The 23,617-nt window shown below is 40.2% G+C and overlaps 1 long non-coding RNA gene across 1 annotated transcript in view; it reads left to right on the forward strand.

The window, feature by feature from the left end:
* The first annotated feature begins 702 nt into the window (after positions 1 to 702).
* Positions 703 to 23,617, forward strand: part of LOC140732757 (uncharacterized) — a 32,098-nt gene continuing 9,183 nt past the window's right edge. Inside the window, exons 1-2 of the long non-coding RNA XR_012100123.1 lie at positions 703 to 899; positions 10,399 to 10,448. This is a non-coding gene — a long non-coding RNA (uncharacterized lncRNA). The remainder of the gene's footprint in view (positions 900 to 10,398; positions 10,449 to 23,617) is intronic.

The following is a 23,617-nucleotide window of genomic DNA, read 5'->3' on the forward strand; positions in this document are numbered from 1 at the left end:
TTAAAACTACTGAAGATAAAATTCTGTATTTCATCACATTTTTCTTGCATTGTTCCATTCTAAAGGATGTTTTTCCAAAAATCCCATAACTGTGCTTAACGCGTTTGAGCCACAAATGTTCAGTTCTTTTTATTCTCTTCATGACACATTCCTTCCATTTTGCATTCCAGACTGAAAAATTAGATTAACATCAACGTTCACTTTGACTAACAACCTCAGCAAACACTTTATTAACCAGCAGCAATGATAATTACCCTGCTTCCATACAATGCAATCTGCATTTTTCCGTTCCCATCACTTACACACAAACACTATCTGCTGTTTTCTTTAAGGCTCTGCATATGGAAACTGATAATGAAACTAGAAGTTACTAATATTAACAAAGTGTAGATTACATTCTTCACGTTGGAAGATCACATTTTTGTTTTGTTTGTAGTTATTTTTATTAATCTCAAGATGCAAAGGAAAACTTTCGGGCAAATTTGTTGAAGTATTGATTTTAAGGATTAGCAAACACATAACGATAATAACTTGTCGCGGCTTGTTGAACGGCTCCTCGCTTACTTCCTTTCGGTAAGGATAACAGAAGTGCATATTGATAAGATAACATTTTGCACATGCTGAAACTTAAATATCGTTAAAAAAAATTGAGATGGAGAAGCACAAGCCAGTGATGTTCGCCATTGAATGGGTGGCGGCGGGGAAGCCCCTGTTGAGTGTCATGACGTGTGAGGGAAGGGTGTATGTCTGTGTATGCCCAGAGTTGGGAATTCCCTCTCGAGTTGCTGGCTCCGCGGGTTGAAGTCGTCTCCTTCAACCCCTGAATCCTCTCGTCGCCGCTTCACCACCAAGAACACTCAGGCAGGAAGTGAAATAATGAACAAAATGACGTACGCAAGGTAAGAGGGAAAGAAATAGCTGGCCTCCGTTCCCTTCTCCGAAATAGATGTTGTGCAATCTGTTTGCAACGGGCGACAGGCGATGCACTGTAACAGCAAAATGCAACAGGAACATTTCCCGAACAGAGCAATCAGTGCTACAACGTCGGGCTCTCCAGAATTGGAGATGCATGTTCTTCCGGGTTCACACTTTTCGCAGTGTAAATATATTTTTCTTCTCCCTCAGTTCATTACATGGGGGCATAGCAAAAAAAAAAATCGTTTAAATGAAGGAAAATTGAACGCCTCCGGGAATTTCACTCCCAGGTAAACTGAACTTGCACGGGGCGGGTTCAGATCCCACCCCGAGTACTTCGTGCAATAAAACAAGTTAGCACGTGAAAGTTGGTGGACGGTTGAAAATAGGGAGAAAAAGTTGAGGGCGACGTATTTGCGGACGCTGCTTTTGTTAGTATCGCGCTGTGGGTTGGCATGGATGGGGTGAGAAGAGAAGGGAGGGGATTAGTACTCGCTGCCACTGGGCTGCCTGCCTGATAGTACGCGGCTGACATCGGGGGGGGGGCGCAGTGGGTGAGGGAAGCGCGATCACGTTGCCAGCCAGGGCGCTAAACGGGGCAGGGTGAGACATACCTCTCCGCCACCCATTTCAGTCTGTCCCGAGGTAACTCCTTCAGTCTGACCTTCAATTCTCCCCTAATGTCCGTCCGACAACATACAAAGCAATCTTTTCCACACCACCCAACTCTTTCCCTGTAGTCGCTCCCCGTACTACCGCTATTCGCTCCGGTCTCCGTCACTCCTCTTCCCCATCCCTGCGTCCATCCGCTCCTCGGCCCCTCTGTACACCCTCCCTCCCCCACCCGTCATCATTCCCCACCGCACACCTGTCCACATTTCCCCCCCCCCCACTCCCCACACCGCTTCCCCGCAGCCCGTCCGCCACTCCTCCCCTACCAAAGGCAAAGATGTACCAGTATTTCTGAGGTAAAAAAAAACCTGTGTCACAATGTAGCCGTGATTCTTAATTCTCAATTTGTAATCTGCTAAAATTCATTACTATAGATTAATTATAAAATTCCTCAACTGTAGTTTTTCTGAAAACTTTTTATTATTTAATTTTTATCTGTGTCAGTGCAAATGTGGTTGGTTTTTCGAAGATTTCTTTGACTTTTGGTGGTCATAATTTTCATTAAGCTCTGAAACAAGGTTTTTTTTAAAAATAACATGTTGCATATTATTGCATTTATGGTGTTCGTGCTTTTCTTTGTCCTGCTTTTGTATATGTGTATCATTGCTTTGGTTTTTGTCTTTTGATTATTAAATTGCCTGCACTGTTATTTGCAGATAGGTGTTGACATAGACAAGAAATTCAAGTGATTCTACAAAGGAAAATTTGAGAAGTACTCTTAAATCCATCTGTTGCAATGTTTAATTGCATTTCAAAGCCACTTTGCATGCAGTTTGGATTGCTCTTTGCATGTATTTTTTCATGCAGTTCTATGTTTAGAAATGGGGAAAGAAGATACAGAAGTTATCATAACTAGCTTTCTAATCAATCGTGTAAATACAAGAGCATAACACACTGCATACCTTCTGAAACCAGAAAACAATTGACTATGAATCGTGCTGTGCTGTTTAAATGGGGTTCTCCGTTGGTTGGGTTTGACCATGGATCTTGCATCTTAGTTGTCTACGTCATACAGAAGTCAGTATAGAAACATAGAAAACCTTTGGCCCACAAAGTTGTGCCGAACATGTCCCTACCTTAGAAATTACTAGGCTTTCCTATAGCCCTCTATTTTTCTAAGCTCCATGTACCTATCTAAAAGCCTCTTAAAAGACACTATCGTATCTGCCTCCACCACCGTTGCCGGCAGCCCATTCCACGCACTCACCACTCTCTGAGTAAAAAAAACTTACCCCTGACATCTCCTCTGTGCCTACTCCTCAGCACCTTAAACCTGTGTCCTCTTGTGGCAACCATTTCAGCCCTGGGGAAAAAACCTCTGGCTATCCACACGATCAATGCCTCTCATCTTGTATGCCTCTATCAGGTCACCTCTAATCCTCCGTCGCTCCAAGGAGAAAAGGCTGAGTTCACTCAACTAATTCTCATAAGGTATGCTCCCCAATCCAGGCAACATCCTTGTAAATCTCCTCTGCACCCTTTTTATGGCTTCCTGTAATGAGGCGAACAGTACTCTAAGTGGTGTCTGACCAGGGTCCTCTATAGCTGCAACATTACCTCTTGGCTCCTAAATTCAATTCCACGATTGATGAACGCCAATACGCCATACGCCTTCTTGATCACAGTCAACCTGCGCAGCAGCTTTGAGTGTCCTATGCACTCGGACCCCAAGATCCCTCTGATCCTCCACACTGCCAAGAGTCTTACCATTAATACTATATTCTGCCATCATATTTGACCTACCAAAATGAACCACTTCACACTCATCTGGTTTGAACTCCGTCTGCCACTTCTCAGTCCAGTTTTGCATCCTATCAATGTCCTGCTGTAACCTCTGACATCCCTCCACACTATCCACAACACCCCCAACCTTTGTGTCATCAGCAAACTTACTAACTCATCCCCCCCCCACTTCCTCATCCAGGTCATTTATAAAAATCACGAAGAGTAAGGGTCCCAGAACAGATCCCTGAGGCACACCACTTGTGACCAACCTCCATGCAGAATATGACCCGTCTACAACCACTCTTTACTTTCTGTGGGCAAGCCAGTTCTCGATCCACAAAGCAATGTCCCCTTGGATCCCATGCCTCCTTACTTTCTCAATAAGCCTTGCAATGGGGTACCTTGTCAGATGCCTTGCTGAAATCTATATACGAGCCTGGGCAGTAAGATATGGAGAGCAAGCTGTTGCTGACACAGCTGGTTCCCCCTTCTCAACACAACTGATCAATCCAAAGGAATGGCAGAGACCAATATAGTTCGGCACCATGGCATTGCAGGAGTCCATGTTGAATTCAATGTTGGACTGCCTTAGGGACTCTTGCTCCAGATTTTTTTTCCTCAAGGGTTTACCCTTGTAGCCCTCAGCCATGAGTGGATATAGCTGTAAGGCAGTGGAGGTTTGAGATCAGAGTTTTCATTCTCCCACATGGCTGATGAGCTCCACCTGTCCGATGTGACTGGTTTTAAGGTGCCATTAACCTGCCTTTGCCCCTTCTCCTGTCCGTAGAAATGGTTCCACCACGTTTGGTTGGTGAAAGCCGAACTGGACTTGGACATCAGAGGGTATTTAGGATGCATGCCATTGGAAGCATTGAATTGGTAGTGGGAGCTTATCCCCACTATTTTCCCTGTCTATGACAACCTTAAGGAAGAACTACCTGTACATTGAAATTCAAAGCTTTGAAATGCCATACATTTGGAAGATTGAAGGTGAAAATTAGAATGCTTGTGAAAGTTATAAATTTTATTTGGCATCCAAGTTTCAGCAAATCTATATGTAATAACTGTGTAAAATTTAAAATGTAGGTTTATCATTGCTATTTTGGAAAGCTCTGATTTTGGAAATATGTTTTTAGTTCCTGCACCAGTTCAGATCTTAGCATGTACAATTTTTTTGCTTAAATGTTTGAGAAATAATCATGTAAATATTTTATTCAGATTATGGGGGGGAGCAACTAATAAAAACCTTTTTGGTCATATACAGTGAAGCAATGATATTTAATCTTGGTTAAATAGTGAACAGTGAGATTTAATCTTGGTCATCTAATTTGATTTATTTAAGTTTATTTGGATGTATTTTACTGCATTTATGAGTTAATAACTGTGTAGCTTAGCTTAAGTTTTGAAATAGTGTTAATATTTTCCCATAATCAGCAAAACGTGCTACTGTTAAGTTAGACACAGGCAAACGGTGCTGATTAGTTCAACCACCTCTTGCAAATGGAATATTTAGTAATAGTTATCTGTGAATACTGAGATTGATTTGTAAAGGAGAGAAGGTAGGAGAATGGGGTTGAGAGTGAAAATCAATCACCCATGATCAAATGGCATAGCAGACCCAATGGGCTGAAAGGTCTCATTCTGCTCCGATGTCTTATGGTCTCAAGTCCATGCAAAGCCAGCTGCATGTAATTATAGCTGAATAATTATTCTTCTGAAAGCTTGCTTCAGCATTTTTACTAAAGTTTTGAAACTCTAACATTGCAAGATCATTCAGATTGTGTTTCAGACCTTAGTGACAGCATTGAGAATTCAAGATTTTTGAGTTGTGCTTGGTTCATTCAAGGAAATGTGATTAATCAAGTTGATGTAGTTGTTTGATAAAAGGGTAGAATCTGTGTTAGATTTTCTTCATTGTTTGTTTCTTAAATTGGATTGTGCAAAGTCTCAGCCAATTGTGGAAAACTTGAAAATATCAATTCAAGTGCAATTATGTAAATTTGTTCTGGCTCATTTAAGAGGTAATTTAAGTTTAAATTGTAGCATTTTTGTTTTGGTTCTAATCTATGTCTACTAAATTAATTTGTTTATTTTCAATTAAGGTCCTGTAAATGTCTAAAAGAGTGAAAGTGAGCTTGTTTTCTTAAACATTTGAATTATTACCACAGATTCCTATTCCTTATCATCGTTTCAAATCATGTGCTCATTATTGTTTGAATAGAAATTGAATAGAGTTTTGATATCATGAATCTCAAAGTAATTTTACCTTCCATATTCTGAGGAGCAGAAAATGATCCATATAATATAGTCAGTACGTTAAATCAATGTATACAAGTTTGCAATATTTTTGTCATCCTGAGATGCCTTTTCTTAATTCTGTACGTTAGCATGAATTCCTCACATTATAAGCCATTGTGTTGCAGATATAATTCTGCTCTTACTTCATTTCAAAAAGTGGAAGCAGTATTTGAAGTTAAATAGACTTTAACAACTATATTTCCCCAAGATGGAAAAGAAATGGTACAACTTATGAATATGGTGCCTGATACACACTGATATCATTTGAACAATTTATTTCCCTTTGGAATTTCATCACCTGGTGTAAGTCAGTAGGTTGTGTAACAATTAAACTATTTAAGCATTTGCCATTAGGAACACTGTAAAGCTGAATAATGCAGTACATTAAAGATTTGTACATTTGCTTTAAATGGTGCAATCATGCCACTTAAATATTTTTGTGTACTTCCTGCAAAAAAAGACTGGATATAAGGCAAAATTAATTACTGATTCTTAAACTTTGGAGTTCAAAATTCTAACCAACTGTAATTAAATTTTACTTCTAAATAGAACTAATGGTGAAATTCTGAGGAAAATGCATTTGCAATAAATGTTTTTGTAGGCAATATTTGTTTTCAAAAAGAGCCACAGCAAAAAAGGTAAAGATACTAATCTAATCTTTATAGTCAAATCATAGGGGATTATTCTCACAATTTAGTGCTTTGAATTTCCTGGTCTTGGACTTAAATGTATCATTTTTTCTTATTTTATTCCTGCGTAGATAGATAGCACCATCCATTCAGATTAGAAAAAGCAGGAAGTGGAATACGATCAAAATAATTTGCTGCTTAGTTTATGAATGGCAGGAATTAGCTTTTGAAAGGGCACCATGCAATACTGTTTAATTTATCATGAAACCTAGCAGTCAAACCACTTGACACAATAAAAAGTAATTCTGGAGACTGATCATTGTTCCAAAGTAATCTCTTTCTGGTGTTGTTCCAAACAATGAAGCTTTCTCGGGCTGCTGAACAGTTCAGGTGATTAATTGCAGCGAATACTTTAAGAAAAAAAATTGTCTATCAGCAAAAGATATATTCAGTTGGTTTAACAGTCCACCACTGGATTTGATTCTAAATACTTGCAATAAAAATTGAGTGTAAAATACCTACTGTATGCCCTCTTACATTGCGTATACAAGGTGATGCTGTAAGTTGAAGCCTCTTAAAATAATGTGAATTATCTTGATTATAATTTGAATCTGTAATCTACAGATACCACAGTAATTGAATCTGCTCATGCTCAGATTCACTTAGTCCAGTTGAGTGTGGTGCAGAATAGTGACTAGCCCAATATGGGATCCTGTACCAAAAATAACATAACATAGGAGAGCATAAGATTATGGAGTCAGGAAAAGTTAGAAATTTAGGATGTGAAAATTTCACTGAAATATTCTAAATCCTGGTTGAATCCAGCTGGTGCAAACCAATAAGCATAATGTTTACTCACAAAGACAAGCAAAATAATTTGTGACCATTTCATGTGCTTATAATCTGAAATAGGAGAATCTGGATCTCCATATAAACTTGATTAAAATGAATACGAGGTTATAATAGTCAAAAGCATCAATCCTACATCTGTTTGCGTAGTAATATTTTTCAAACGGGTTGCCCACCACCCAATCTTTTGGCAGAAATCAGTCATCATCAAAATTGCCTTTGAGCTTGGGGCATGAGGAGGTGGAAGGTGTGGCAAGGATGTTCCTTTTCTCATCACATGCTCTTTGTTTAGGGCAATAAGAAACAGGCGGGTTTAAGCTCACCTATTTGATTTTGAAGGTGTATTGGAATTTGAAGTTTATTAGAGCTTTGTAGACCAATGGAAATGACAAGATTTTAAAAGTTCTCATTAAATCGATGAAGCTTCTTGGAATTAAAGTCCTCTTGTTGTTTTGGGCCAGAGCTTCCATCTGATCCACTGGCTCAGAAAACGGATGCTTTTATTTGCTAGCCTTAATGCCTGGTGTCCTTAACTAATGTAAACATTTGTAATCATCCAACACCATGAATCAGGCAAGCAACAAAACAAGACACAAAAATCTGTTAGGAAGCATTCATTTCCTAGCTGAGTGATCCCTTTAAAGTGGTAACATGACATGTATTGCTGAATTTTCATGGCGGTGACCTTTGCACAAGAATTGACTCATGGGATCATGTTTATTGGACGTGCGCCATTAGAATGTTACCAGATGCAGCTGCTGGTGTGACCTCAGGGAGAAATTACACGGGCTAGTTCCCAAAACTATGAAGAATCCGTGGTTAGCCTGAGAGCTGAAGGTACAAAATCCTGTATTATTGTTTTGTGCCCATAATAGCGGGCTGATGAGGCAGGTTGTTCTGAGGTGGAAACATCATAGTGATGTAGTTCTTGCATCATTTCTATCTAATTACAAGTGCAAGTTAACATTAAATAGCCTACCTTTCATGAATGTAGGGACAATTTTAGGGTCATAGCAAAGTACAGCACAGAAATGGGCCCTTTGGCCCATCTAGTCATTGCCAAACCGTTTAAATCTGCCTAGCCCCATCGACCAGCACTGGGACCATAGTCCTCCAATAGGTTTCAATGGGTACATTTAATGTCAGCGAAAGGTATACACTATACATCCTTAAATTCTTTTTCTTCACAAACATCCATGAAAACAGAGGCGTGCCCCAAAGAATGAATGACAGATAAATGCTAGAACCCCAAAGCCCCCCAGCACCCCTTACATGTAAGCAAAAGCAAAGCAACGACCCCCCTCCCCCACCAGCTAAAAAGCATCTGCACCCTCTACTGGGCACTCAGGTGTGCAGAAAAGCATCAATAAAGACATAGACTTGCAGTACCCAAAGACTACTCGTTCACCTGGTATTTGACATACCACAGGCTCTCACTCTCCCTCTCCCTTCACCCTCCCTCGATCCCTCTCCCCCTCTCAAGGGAAAAAGGGATACCCTCGATACCCATACCATTCATGCACCCGTCCAAATTTATTTGCTTTATTTCAAGAACTAGAGAAACCATTATCAATTAAACTATCAAATAATTATGAGATTTAAGCTATACCATAAAGTTGGATGAATTAATAATAAGGAAACAGTAGAAGCTATTGACTGTATGACGGAGTTGCCCAATTGTTCCAGGAGCAATTGGTTAAATCCTAACATTATCCACAATCGAAAGCCGCACGAACGCCTGGCTCGGTGTCCCAGATGGTTAGTATGTGCTGGACCTCGAGTTTGCCGGCATTTAAAATCCTCCCGCATTGCAGCCACCATCATCATGACGGTCTCCTCTGGGGGGGTCAGCTGGATGTACACGAGGAATTCAGGGAGGATCACCTGAGACTATCCCACCTGTTCTAATGGCTGTAGGCAAGCTGACGTCGCCTGCTGCGAGGTGAGTTCCTGCAAATTGCGTGACCGAGACTGGCATTCTTAAAATAGCCAGCGGAAGCCAGAGCACCGGGTCTATTCACTGAGCTGCCTGGCTACAAGTTGCCGACACTTTGGAAAGTGAAGAATAGAAATGAACCGAGGATTCTGAGTGACAATCCCCCCCCAGTTCTTTGTTGTTCTGATTCCTCGAGCTTCAGTTTAAAAGCCATCATAGTCTCCACTTTTACTAGCGTGATCACTCGCGTCGAGTAATGTGTTCGCCGAAGGGGTTGTCCGTTAGGGGGTTCTCTAGTAGCTGTAGAGGCGGATCCGGGATCCACATATTCTGGTACAGTGAGGGTAGGAGTAAGCAAGTAGTTCGGTTCTTTAGTTGTTCAGAGTCTCCTTTCGCATCTGCGGCACAACGGGCGTGGCTCTCACGTTGCGCAGCTCCCTCTTGAACAGATTTCCTCCAACTGCATCTGTGACTCCCACTTTCCCACGGCCAGCCCGTAATTTAGTGCTAGTCGCCTCTTAGTGGATCCTGATAATTTAAAAAAAATGATTTGATGTATTCAAATTTGACCAAAAAAAATGTATTGGGGGCGGGGATCGTGCAAATGAAATGTTCAAAAGGAAAGATCAGATACGCAGGAGGGTAAGTAATAGGTAGATAGAAGAGAGAGATGAAGGTACTGTAGTAGGTGGCTCGGGTGAAAAGTGATCCTCTGCAGGTGGGCCACGTGTTTTTTCTTCCCTGTTGTGAATACAGTGTCAATGTCAGGTTGAAAACGTGCCTCGCAGACATACCGTGGCATTGCAATGGGGTTAACAACCACGATTATTGAGCCCGGTACAGTATTGCAAGAATAATTAGGCTGGAACGTGGAGTAAGTATTGGAACGCAGGGAGTTCTTATGTTACACACTGCTGGTAAAATGAAATCCATTATTAATAGGCTGAAAGAATATACACCTCGCTGTTGCAATAGGGAAACAAATCGGTACGCCTTCCTCAAAAATGTGGCTGGAATGTTTGTTGTACATCTGTAAACTGCCAATGGGACACAAATTCCGGCTGTAAGACTCACAATAAAACGGACGATCCCGAACCTACCGGTGGCCCCCGAGGTTGGTAAAGTGTGACTGCTTCTGTGTTAGCCTGAGCAGGCAGTCAACGTATTTGTTCTTGGCATAATTTTGTCCTAGTGTGTGATGTGAAAGCGAATCGGAAACTTCAGATTTGCTGTGTTGGGGTTGGGGATGAAAGGGGCGAAGTGATGCAGGATTCCCTCTCTGGAGGTAATGGTGGTCTTGCGGTTTAGCTTTAAAAAATTGCGACTCGTGTGGAAGAACATGAGTCCAAACTGAGCTGACGTGTTGTTTTCCAGGTCACAGAAAAGGATGAGCGCTTTCAACGTGGTTTCTAGTCCAGATTCAGGTTGGTCTCTTTTTTTTAAACCAAAAATATTTAAGATACTCCGTGCTTGATCGTCACGGCAGCATTTCTGCGTTTTCCCAATCTAGTTTAAAATATATATGACCAGAATATGTGACGTTCTATTTCCTGTCAATTGTTTCATTTATTTCCCCATTGGCATGTGCATTTCCCCTTGGCAAAGTTTAAATATGTAACGAAATATCGATTGATGTACAAAATTCTGACAGGAAATACATCATTACATAATTCCCAATTTAGTCGGTATAAATTTCATTATCGCAGCGGGGAAATTCCATGATGTTTGCACCTTTTGAAACATAGGGCATCATACCGGACGATTACGTTCATATACGCATATTCAATAGAATGTGCGTTCACTACGTAAAATAAATTTTGCTTCACAAATGACGTCGCGTGGCACACGTCGGGGAGGTAGATGTGGTTTCCTCGCGTAGCAGGGAAGTTGAGTGCTAAAACACTAGATTTAAAAACTTCGGTTAATGCTCCGTGTCGCAAGTAAACGTAACCAGCTATCCTGTGTGTGGTTGGCGAACTCCAGTCATTTCTTTGCCGCTTTAATATTTGTTTTATGCGTAGTGCAAATAGCGCGACAGTTTGCATGTACACTGTAATGTAGTAAAGTAGGCCAATATCTGGCAAAATAGGACATCAAAGAAAGGCTTCAAGCTAACGATTCAAAACCTCGGACGATAGAGAAGTTCTCAACGCGGTTGGAGGGGCGAAATGGTTAAGAGCATGAATTCAAAATCTTTGAGCTTCCAGCAACTGTGGACACGACCCGTAGCTGAGTTGCGAGCGTTCGATTGCTTTTCTAACCTGGACGGCGTACCTTCAAAGGCGTTCTACTAAGCTGACTGATGCTGTATCAATTAATCATATTTTGAACAAAAAGTTTGCAAGGAAGATTGGAAACCACTGCGACTCCTGTTTTCCGGTGGCCGAATTTGGCCATCAGTTGGAGACATCGATTCTTGCTGCGACGAAACCTGATATTCGGGCTCTGGTTATTAGTTATATTTTGCTAACCCATTGGGTTAAAATATTGCGTGGTAAAATTCGCGAAAAGAAAAAGAGTCACCTCATACTCGGAGAGTTAGGTGGAACTAATAAACAAAAACATCGGTTCCGTTGCAAGTCGGAATTAGTCCTGATGGTGCGAAAATTCGGCAAACCCTGCATACCTCAAGGTAGAAACTGGGCTGAAATTTGCTAACAAGCAGAAATGTTAAAAATCTGGAGCGTTGTGTTAGGGAGGGATGCGCTGTCGTCACTTGACGCTTGCTTACCCGCGGGAGGGGGTAAGGCTGTCGTCTGGAGCAGTCTGGATAGCCCTCGGGTTGCACTTGCCCGGTAAACGCCCGCAGTAAATCTCATTCTTTCCCCCCATGTCAGTGAACTTTGGTCCCTTCTAACCCCGAGATCAGAATGCCCTCTTCTCCCCCCCCCCCCCCCCCCGACTCGCCGCTGTAGTCGCAGTTGCAGAAAATGAGATCAGTGCAATTCTAACTTGTTTAGCAGTGGACGGTTGTGGACGGCACAGAATCTCTACCCGTTCACTCATCCCCGTTCCCTTTCAGGAACTCGGTCGCTCCAGTTGCCGTAAGCGGTGGAGAGCGAATCGCTGACGTCACCAGCGGACGGAAGGATTTTCCTCAAAAGGGACGTCATCGGACCAGAGCAATCCTCCTAAAAGCCGCAGGGACCCCCGCCACCGCGCTGTAAACATCAGCCAAAGCATGCGTCTGCAGGCAATAGTTGGCTGAGAGCTTGATTCTTGGTCTGCACGGGTCCCTTGCTAACTGTTTAGTGACGCAACGATCCAAGCATTTAATGAATTGATTTTTTAAAAAAGTCATCATTTTCAGTTTAAATATGAGTGGAGTCAGTTTCTCCACACTTCATTAGAGAAAAACCTTTTTGTAACTCAGATGATATAAATCAGGTATGCGATATTATGAATCAGCTGGGTTTAAGATCTACGCATCAAATCTTACCTTGATTGAACATATTGAGTTAATGATGATTTATGAGTGTATAATTGTTGCTAGTTCATTTAGAACGTGGTAAATATGATTAATGAAGTTTACCCCGAGAAACCAGAAGCTATTACTGTGTTTAATAAAAAGGGACTGATTGAGGTTGGATGAACTTCTATTATCCACCCCCCCCCTTAAAAGAAAATGTCCATTGATTATTTGTAGTTTGATTTTTCAAGACCTCGAAAGGTGTAGAAATTGTGGTTGAATGTAGTTAACGTTCCAAGATCACATTCCAGCCCCAATTATGTATGTCGGAAATCTGAGTTGCCTCACTTGTGAAGTACACATGACTTTGACATGTTGTTACAGCAGCAACATCAAGTTTTGACTCCCAATATGACACTGCTTGACAGCAGTAAGCCCTCATCTATAACCTTAACCAAGAGATTGTTTGTTTGTGTAGAGCACAATGGTCATTTCTGAAGGCTGTTTGACCAAGGCAGATTGCTCATTTGGGAAGTAGATTAAAGATGAAGCTGCCTCACGTATTCCCGTGGAATCACAGACAAAAACGGATCAAAATGTATGCATGCAATCGTGAGTTGACCATGATGACTTTTCTTAGATTGTCTTTCTTAGTTTTGAACTTCAGTTGAGGTTAGTTAACTTGGCAATAACCGGGGCATGAGTCTCTGAAAGGTATTGTAGTTAGCCACTATGGAAGCACAATGCAGTTTTTTTTATAAACAGATTCTAGATTACTGGATCAGATTCTAGATAGGTAAAATTTGCAGATGCTGGAATTCAAAGAAACACACAGAAAATGCAGGAGGAGCTCATCAGGCCAGGCAGCATCAATGGAAAAGAGTGCTTTGGGCCAAGACCCTTCATCAGGACGAGATAAATGTGACTGGTCTCAGATAGGACAAGGTTCATGACTCACAGACTAAGAAAACTTCTAATTCTGATAATTGCACTGTGGTCCCTGTTAGAATATCTCCAGAAATGGATATTGGCAAAAAGTGGGCTATATTTTCTCCCTTTCATTTGGTAATAGCTAAATCTGTGGCTATGATGCTGACCACATTGTAAAATCAGTATTTGTCATGGCTGAAGTGGTTCGTTTTTGTTCCTCTGATATCCAGCAGAAAAAAACGGGGTAGAAGCAATAAATCAATTCATTAGCCAGAGTAAAGGAGACAAAATTAACCACTGTTTCTGACTTATGAATGCTTTTCCCTGATCCCTGAATCAAAATGTTAAAAAATATAATAACTCCTCTGGCAATATATCACAAATAATTTGGTAAGGTTCATTGCCGAGCATTGTGCATGGAATAAATTGACAATGAAGGAGATAGTGAAGCCTGTAAAGTTTGCTCAATTTCAAGAGGGTTATAGGATATTGAAGACAGACACCATGAAGAACTCAGCAAGAAGAAGCTTCTAATTGCAGTTGAGGTAGATTTCTTTTAAAAATCAAAGATGGAAGGTAGGGAGCAAAAGAGGGGTCTTTAGTTCTGGAATCTTTCATAGCATCCTGAATGCAGCTTGAGATTAAATGAGAGCTTTTCAGGGAAAAGCTGTATGGATAACGCTCCAACAGTTAATGAAACGAGGAAAGTGGGCAACAGAATTATAACCTGATTCCAACATCTGAGAGGCATCAAAAGTTGCAGCCCTCCATGTACTGATGTCCTGGAGAGGAGAGTCCATACTGCAAATGGTGTTGCTGCAAGTCTGTTGGTAGTCCAAATCCTAAACTCACAGGCAATAAAGTGAGAATGAGAATTCTAAAAGTCAGTGATGTACAGCATATGATGCTTCAGATGTAGCCCTTGTTAGGTTTTATTTTTGTTTAAGATTTGTGTTGGGAGATTTTGTGTTCCTGATGGCTTTGCCTTTAGCGATTTAAATATTTCTTTGCTGTACGGAATATCATCCACACTTTTTGCACTGAGTGAAAGAATATGGAAAGAACTTTTTTGCAGAGGGCAAATATTTTCTAATGCACATTGAGAGGATGGGAAACTGAGGGAGCTGTACTAACTGTAAATGTAACAGCAATAAATTAAGGTGCATTTTTTGACATTTCTCAAGCCATATGGAGCATATTTCATGAATCTGGCTACTTTATTGCCTTGCGCATAGAGGGCAGAGTTGGATTTAGCTGGGGTGTTTTCTGCCTGGAGTTCGGTGATCGGCTGCGTTCCACAGGGATCTGTTCTGGGACCCCTGCTTTCTGTGATTTATTTGTGTAAAAATGGCTTGTATGAGGAAGTGGAGGGTGGGCTAGTATGTTTGCAGATGACATGAAGGTTCGTAGTGTTGTGGATAGTGTACAGGGTTGTCATGGGTTATAACAGGACATTGATAGTTTGCAGAGCTGAGCTGAGAAATGGCAGATGGAATTCAACCAGGAAAAGTGTGAAGTAATTCACTTTGAAAGACAGAATACAGCGTGAAGGAATAGAGGGATCTTGCAGTCCGCATCCATAGTTGCTAGACAAGATTGATAGGGTTGTTAAGAAGTCGTATGGTGCACTGGGGATTGAGTTCAAGAGCTGCAAGGTAATGTTGCAGCATATAAAACATTGCTTAGACCACACTTGGAGTATTATGTTTAGTTCTGGTCGCCTCATTATCAGTAGGACGGGAAAACTTTAGAGAGGGTTCAAAGTAGATTTTACCAGCATGCTGCCTGGCTCCCCATCTTATTTCATCCCCCTTTCTCCACTCACATGGCTTCACCTGTCCTTCCCCTTCTCTCCCTCCCCCCCCCCCCCACCTTCTTATTCTGGCTTCTTCACCCTTCCTGACAAAAAAGGAATCACTACCAGGTCTACTATTGGGAAGTGAATCAGAACAACTAAGAAAAAATTGGAAGCAATATTTGGTTTTAAGATAATGATGGGGGAGGGGGGAGAATAGACCAGGACAAAATTTTGGAAAAGTGAAACGCACTTCTATGAATGAAAAATGATATAGGATGAGAAATTGGAAAATAAAATACTGGCATAATAAGTTAGTGGGGTGGTTGGAAATACTCTTAAAAACTTATTAGTGGAGTTCAGGATGAGTGTATTTCAGTGAGGAAAAGGGTAAATCAGCCAGTGGGTGAACAAAATAAACTTATTTGGCCTCAGTTGTACTTTTATCAATCAAAAATCAAACACAAACAAAAGGAAAGCTAGGAATTGAGGAAAGATGCTGAAAACAAAGCTAAGATGTGTAATTATTGAAGATTACATGTATTTTTAACAGAAAGAAAATGTAGAAAAATGATAGAAGCAACACTTTGCCTCAGCATTTCAAAAGACCATTGGATGGCTATGATATTAAAAACTTATTTAAAAAAAAGTGGAGAGGAAAAGAAAATCAATGTCAGAAAGAATGAAATTCCCAGTCAAGATTGATTAGAATTGTACATATTTAAAATGGGAATAGATGATAAACATATTTTTGATTCAACAATAAACATTGCAAAGCTGCAAAGTTCTAGAAATAAGCTAACTGTGATGTTTTTAGAAAGTAAAGTAGAATAAAATGAGTTTTATTTGAGTGACAGGGAAAGTTCAGCTGAGACTACAAATGGGTAGATGATTCTAGACCCTAACTGAAACTGTAACAGGAACATTGGATGGAATATACTTCAATTTTTCAAAAGATTATGTGGTGGGTACTACCAAGTTATCCCTTGATATTGCAAGAGTCTACATGCTAGTACCCAATACACAATCTTGATATGGCGGTAGGCTAAAGCATTTGAATACATACCTATTGGTTAATTGCATAATAACTCATACTGGTATAAGATGAGAAGTGGTCATTCATTCAGATTTGTATAGGGTCTGGTGTGGCTCATTATTTATTTAAGTAACTTGAATAGGAAGTATCAAGACATCTAAATTCTGTGATTGATAAATTATGGGATAAATTAAATGTAGAAAAAAACCACATTCTTAATTGCAGAATAATTGCATAAATATCTAATCATTTTCAGAGATTTTCAAAGGAGGTGGTGCCTATCAGTTGGTGAAGAAAGGTTCTATGTTTTTCACCAAATGGGTAGAAGACCAAAGAGATTTTGGATAGAAACACAGAAACATAGAAAACATACAGCACAATACAGGCCCTTTGGCCCACAAAGCTGTGCCAAACATGTCCTTACCTTAGAAATTACCCGGGGTTACCCATAGCCTTCTATTTTTTTCTAACCTCCATGTACCTATCTGTTTTAAAAGCTCTACTTAAGTTGCTAAGATTATTTAAACTATGCTTCAAGCACTGGAGTTAATTTTCCATTTGATTCCGTTGGAAAATATTAAATTTTAATACAACTGTGATTACACCACGTTGATATACTGCTACCTTACAAAGTTGAATCAGAGGTACTAAAAAGACCAAAAAATAATTTATAGGTATTATCCTAGAAATAAAGGTCTGTGAAAACTATACCTGTTTTTATTTCTCTGTACACTGTTAACCAAATGACAATGTTTCAAATTATGTTTGAATGTGAGGTGCAGAGAAGCTGTTTTTATCCATAATTAAGTTTAAAAAAAATAACTCGTGTATTGTAGATACTAGCAAACCAATAAAGGATTTGGGAATATATTCTTTATCCAAAAAATGGTTACTATGCAGAATTAGTTGAGGTAAAACTAGGTAAGCATTTGAGGATGAACAGCAAGATATAAAGATAAACACAAGAGATTCTGCAGGTGTTGGAAATCCAGAGCAAATCACACAAAATCTGGAGGAATTCAGCAGGTCAGGCAGCATCTATGGGAATTAATAAACAGTCGATGTTTTGGGCTGAGACTCTTCAACAGGGTTGTTTGGAAGGCGGAGGCTGACAGAATAAAAAGGTGGGGGGAGAGGAAGGAGAATAAGCTAGGAAGTGATAGATGAAGCCAGGTGGGTGGGAAAGAAAAATGGCTGAAGAGAAAGGAATCTGATAGGAGAGGAGAGTGGACTTTGGGACAAAGGGGAGAAGGTGGGTCATCAGGGTGAGGTGATAGGTGAGGAGAAGAGGTAAGAGGCCACAGTGGGTTGAGTAGAGGGAAAATAAGGTTCAAATGAAGTATAGTGGAAGGAAAGAGTGTTTACATTGGCTTAGATCAGCTGGGCTACATCAAATGTTTGCATGCAAGCTGACATTGAAATCCTATTGTTATTAAAATCTTGATTTAATCTAATTGTTTGAAAGTGATTAGAATGATTGCTCTAAAATTTTGTTAGATATTAACAGTAATTGGAAATTTAATTTTAAAAAAATAACAGCATCATGATTTCAAGCATCCATTACAGCAGTAACCACCTTTTTCCCATGTTTTAAGCTTATTGATAATTTTGCCCTGCTTCACGGATCATTTAAACATTTTTAATAGTTATATAACTTGACTTACTACTAGGTGCCCTTGTTTGAGAGATTTATCAGCCATTCACTTCCTGGTTCTGAGTAAAACTGATTGAGGGAGCAAGCAAAAGCCAGATGTTTTTATCACAAGAAATATATTTTTGAACTGAGAGTCAGTCACTCTTGATAGGCAATAACTATCAGTGGAGTGGAACTGGCAGAGTTCCAACAAGGATCCTGAAATCTTACACACACAAAATGCAAGAGGATCTCAGCAACTCAGAAGTCTTGATGAAGGGTCGTGGCCAGGCTTGCTGAGTTCCTCCAGCAGTTTGTGTACTTCCCTCAAGATTTCCAGATTCTGTAGAATCTCTTGTGATCATGGCTGATATTTTGGCTTATTTTTCCTCTCTACAGATGTTGACTGACCTACTAACTGCCATCAGGATTTGTTTTGGACCTTCAGCTTTTCCTTTGCAACACAAACAAAATTTCTCTGCTTCCATTCAAATTTCTTTTTTTTTTGAGACACCTTCAGTCTTCTCCATGACTCCTGGTCAAAAAGGAAAGAAGCTCTTCCCATTTATTACCTCAGAATTCTGTGATATTAGTCTTCTCCCTTTCATAAGACAGGAGCAGGATTAGGCCACTTGGCCCATCGAGTCTGCTCCACTATTCCATCATGACTGATTTATTATCCCTTTCAACCCCATAATCTTCTCTCCGTAACCTTTGACAACCTTACTAACCAAGAGCCTATCAACCTCTGCCTTAAATACACTCAATGATTTGGCCTCCACAGCTGTCCGTGGCAATGAATTCCACAGATTCACCACCCTCTGCCTGAAAAAGTTTCTCCTTATTGCTGTTCTAAATAGATGTCCCTCTGTTCTGAGGCTGCCAAATCCCTTTGCATCACAGATTTTTGAGTTTTCTTTCCATTTAGAAAATAGTCTAAGCCTTTACGTATTCCTACTACCAAAGTGCATGACCATACATTTTCCTACACTATATTCTATTTGCCAATTCTTTGCTTATTTCCTCCAATCTATCCAGGTCCTTCTGCAGACTCCCTGCTTCCTCAGCACTACTTGCCCTTCCACCTGTCTTTGTATAGTCTGCAAATTTGGCCACAAAGCCAACAATTTTGTCCTCCAAATTGTTAAATATAACATAAATATCGACATCTGTGGAACACCTCTAGTCACCGGCAGCCAACCAGAATAGGCCCCATGTGTTCTTAGTCCTTGCCCCCTGCCAGTTAGGCAATGTATGGTAGAATCATTTCAGTAATACCATGGGCTCCTATCTTGTTAAGCAGCTTCATATGCAACACCTTGTCAAAGGTCTTCTGAGAATTTAAGTACACAATATCCACTGACTCTCCTTTGTCTATTCTGCCTGTTATTTCCTCAAAGAAGTTCAACAGATTAATGGGGCAAAACTTCCTCTTAAGGAAACCATGCTGACTTTGGTCTATTTTATCATGTGCCTCCAAGTACCCCAAAACCTCATCCTTAATAATGCAACATCCCTGCAACATCCTTTCAATCACTGAAGTTAGGCTAACGGACCTATAATTTCCTTTCATCTGCCTCCATCCCTTCTCGAAGAGTGGAGTGACATTTGTAATGTTCCACTCCTCTGCATTCATTACAGAATCTAGTGATTTTTGGAAGATTATCATTAATGTCACCACAATCACTTCAGATACCTCTTTCAGAACCCTGGGTATAACTGATCTGGTCCAGGTGTCTTATCTACCTTCAGTCTTTTCAGCTTCCCCAAGTACCTTCTCCTTGGGAATAGCAACAACATTCATTTCTGCCCAAAGGCGCTCTCCAATTTCGACATACTACCTGTGTCTTCTACAGTGAAGTCAAATGCAAAACACTTATTATTTCTTTCTTTGTCACCCATTACTACCTCTCCAGCATCATTTTCTAGTGGTCCAATATCCATTCTCACCTCTCTTTTACTCTTTATACTGTATATCTGAGAAAACTTTTAGTACCCTCTTTTATAATATTGGCTAGCTTACCTTCATATTTCATCTTTTCTCTCCTTAAGTGTATTTAGTTGTCTCCTCCTAGTGTTTAAAAGCTTCTCAATCCTCCAACTTCCAACTAATCACTGCTTTATTAAATGTCCTCTTATGTCCAAAAATATGCTATCTTCAACTTTGTTTGTCAACCACAGTTGCCTCATCCTTCCTTTAGAATACCGTTTCATCTTTGGGATGTATCTATCCTGCACCTTCAGGATTCCCCTGCAGAAACTCCAGCCATCACTGTTCTGCCATCATCCCTGCTAATGTTCCCTTTCTATCATTTTTAGCCAGATCCTCTCTCATGCCTCTGTAATAAACTTTACTTCACTGTAATACAGATACATCTGATTTTATCTTCTTTCTCTCAAACTGCAGGGTGAATTCCATCATGTTATAATTACTGTGTCCTAAAGGTTTTTTTTTGTACCTTAAGCTCCCTAATCAAATCTGGTTCATTACACAACCCATAATCCAAAATTGCCTTTTCCCTAGTGGGATCAAACACAAGCTGCTCTAAAAAGCCATCTTGTAGGCATTCTACAGATTCCCTGTCTTGGGAACCAGCACTAACATGAATTTCCAATCCACCTGCATATTGAAATCCTTCATGACCAACATTGCCCTTATTACATTCCTTTTCTACTTCCTGGTGAAATTAAATCCCACATCCTGGCTACTCTTTGGGGGCCTGTATATACAGTGCCTATCAAAAGTATCCCCCCCCCCCAGAATTTTTCGTGTTTTATTGTTTTACAACATTGAATCATAGTGGATTTAATTTGGCTTTTTTGACACTGATGAACAGAAAAAGACTCTTCCCTGTCAAAGTGAAAACAGAACTCTACAAATTAATTACAAATATAAACAACAAAATAATATGACACACCAAGTCATCACTTGTGCAGCCAATTGGTTTTAGAAGTCACATAATTAGTTAAATGGAGATCACCTGTGTGCAGTCAAAGTGTTTCAATTGATTCTGGTAAAAATACACCTGGATCTGGAGGTCCAACTGCTGGTGAGACAGTATCCTGGCAAAAACCAGACCATGAAGACAAAAGAACACTCCAAACAACTCTGTTAAAAGGTTATGGAGAAGCACAAGTCAGGAGAATTTTTCTAAGTCACTGAATATCCTTTGGAATACAGTCAAGTCAACCATCAATGAATGGAAAGAATATGGCACAGCTGTAAATCTACTTAGAGCAGGCTGTCCTTAAAAACTGAGTGACCATGCAAGAAGGGGACTAGTGAGGGAGGCCAACAAGAGACTTATGACAACTCTGGAGGAGTTACAAGCTTCGGTGGCTGAGATGGGAGAGACTGCACATACAACAACTGTTGCCCGGGTGATTCACCAGTTGCAGCTTCATGGGAGAGTGGCAAAGAGAAAGCCCCTGTTGGGGAAAAAAAACCTCATGAAATCTCGGCTAGAGTTTGTCAGAAGGCATGTAGGAGACTCTGAAGTCAGCTGGAAGAAGGCTGTAAGGTTTGGTGAAACTAAAATTGAGCTTTTTGGCTCTTAGACTAAATGCTATGTTTGGTGTAAGCCAAACACCGCACATCATCAAAAACACACCACCCCTACCATGAAGCATGTTGTTGTGTCATGCTGTTGTGATACTTCACTGCAGCAGGCCCTGGAAGGTTTGTGAAGATAGAAGGTAAAATGAATGCAGCAAAATACAGGGAGATCCTGGAGGAAAACCTGATGCAGTCTGCAAGAGAATTGCAACTTGGCAGAAGATATGTTTTCCAGCAAGACAATGACCCCAGGCATAAAGCCAAAGCTGCACAGGAATGGCTTAAAAACAACATTAAAAAAATGTGTTTAAAATGGCTTAAAAAAATGTGACTCTGGAGTGGTCACATCAGAGTCCAGTCTGCAATACAATTGAGAATTTGTAGCTGGACCAGAAAAGGGCTGTTCACTCACAATCCCCATACAATCCGACAGAGCTTGAGCAGATTTGTAAAGAAGAATGGGGAAAAATTGCAGTGTCCAGATGTGCAAAGCTGATAGAGACCCATCCACACAGACTCAAGGCTGTAATTGCTGCCAAAGGTGCATCTACTAAATATGGATTTGAAGGGGCTGAATACATATGCAATCAATTATTTTCTGTTTTATATTTGTAATTAATTTAGGTCACTTTGTAGAGACCTGTTTTCATTTTGACAGGAAAGAGTCTTCTTCTGTTGATCTGTGTCAAAAAAGCCAAATTAAATCCACTGTGATTCAATGTTGTAAAAAAAAATAAAACATGATAACTTCCAAGTGGGGTGAATACTTTTTACAGGTTCTATACTTTCTTTCAGGCTCTCTTTACTCTTGCAGTTTCTTAAGTCTACCCATAAGGCTTCTACACCTTCAGATCCTATGTCACCTCTTTCTAAAGATTTGATTTTATATTTTTCCAATCGAGCTACCACACCTCTTCGGCCTATCTGCCTGTCCTCTGATTCAATTGAACTCTTGGATGATAAGCACCCAACTATGACCTTTTAGCCAACACTGTCACACCTGCCAATCTCTAACAGCACTATAAGATCATCTATCTTACTCTAATATCCTGCGTGTGTTCAAATGTAACACCTTCAGTCCTGTATTCATCACACTTTTTAATTTTGCCCCCATGTTGCACTTCAACTTATCCCACTGACTGCAATTTTGCCCTACCATCTGCCTCTCTTTCCTCACACTCTCACTACACGCTGCATCTAGTTGTGTACCAACTGCCACATCCTCAGCGCTATTACTCCAGTTCCCAATAGCAATGAAGCCAAGTTTTATTCATGAGTGGGCTGGCTTGTGAAGAAATGTTTGTTAGTTTGAGCTTGGCTCATATCTACTGGAGATTTAAAAAAAAATTGTGACTTTTAGATTAAAACATAAAAGACCGCAAGGGATGTTGATTTGGTGGTTATAGAGATGTTTCCACCCATGTAAGATCAAGGCATCACCCATTTAAGACAGAGATGAGGATTTCTTTAACCAGAGTGTTGTGCATCTTTGAAGTCTCTTCCTCAAAGAGCATTGGAGGCAAAATCTTTGAATATTTCCAGGGCAGAGGACAAACAAGAGGTGAATAGTAACAGAGAATAATGTGAATTTAAATTTACAATTTGATTAGCCATAATCTAATTGAATGGCTGAACAGACGGAGGGACCTAGTCCTGAACCTGGTTTATCTATATTGTATGACTTCTGGAGTCAAATGGGTACAAGTGATGTGGCTACCACTGGGAGGGCAATTATTCATGTTCACCCCATTCACGGGCTGAACTGAACAGCTTGCTGGTTTTTATTCCAAGTCTTATGTTGCTGTGGGTCTAGAGTCATTTATACATCACACTGGGCGAAGCTGGTAGATGTTCTTTCCTGAATGTCATTAATGAACTAAATGACTTTTTGCAATTCAGTAGCTTGACGTTACTGAATTGCAAAACATTGTTTAGTTCATTAGTTTACTAGTCCCAAGTGCTGATATTAGCATTTAATTTCAGATGCATTTGAAGAGTTGAATATAAGGTCACAACTTTCTGTGGTGATGTCTAGTCCTGTAATACAACTGTCTGTGTGTGGTATCCCAAAATGACAGGGGGGTTGTTCTGCCATTCCATTGCATCATTAATGCATGTGTTCACCATACATTCTGATGTACAATTAGATGATTTTGTGGTGTTGCGTAAAAAATTGACTTTTAAATGAGTATTGGTATTCACTAAAGAGGGTGTTGCAGTTGAAAAAATCGGAA

Source organism: Hemitrygon akajei, chromosome 9 (assembly GCF_048418815.1).
Source record: "Hemitrygon akajei chromosome 9, sHemAka1.3, whole genome shotgun sequence".
NCBI classification, from domain to species: domain Eukaryota; kingdom Metazoa; phylum Chordata; class Chondrichthyes; order Myliobatiformes; family Dasyatidae; genus Hemitrygon; species Hemitrygon akajei.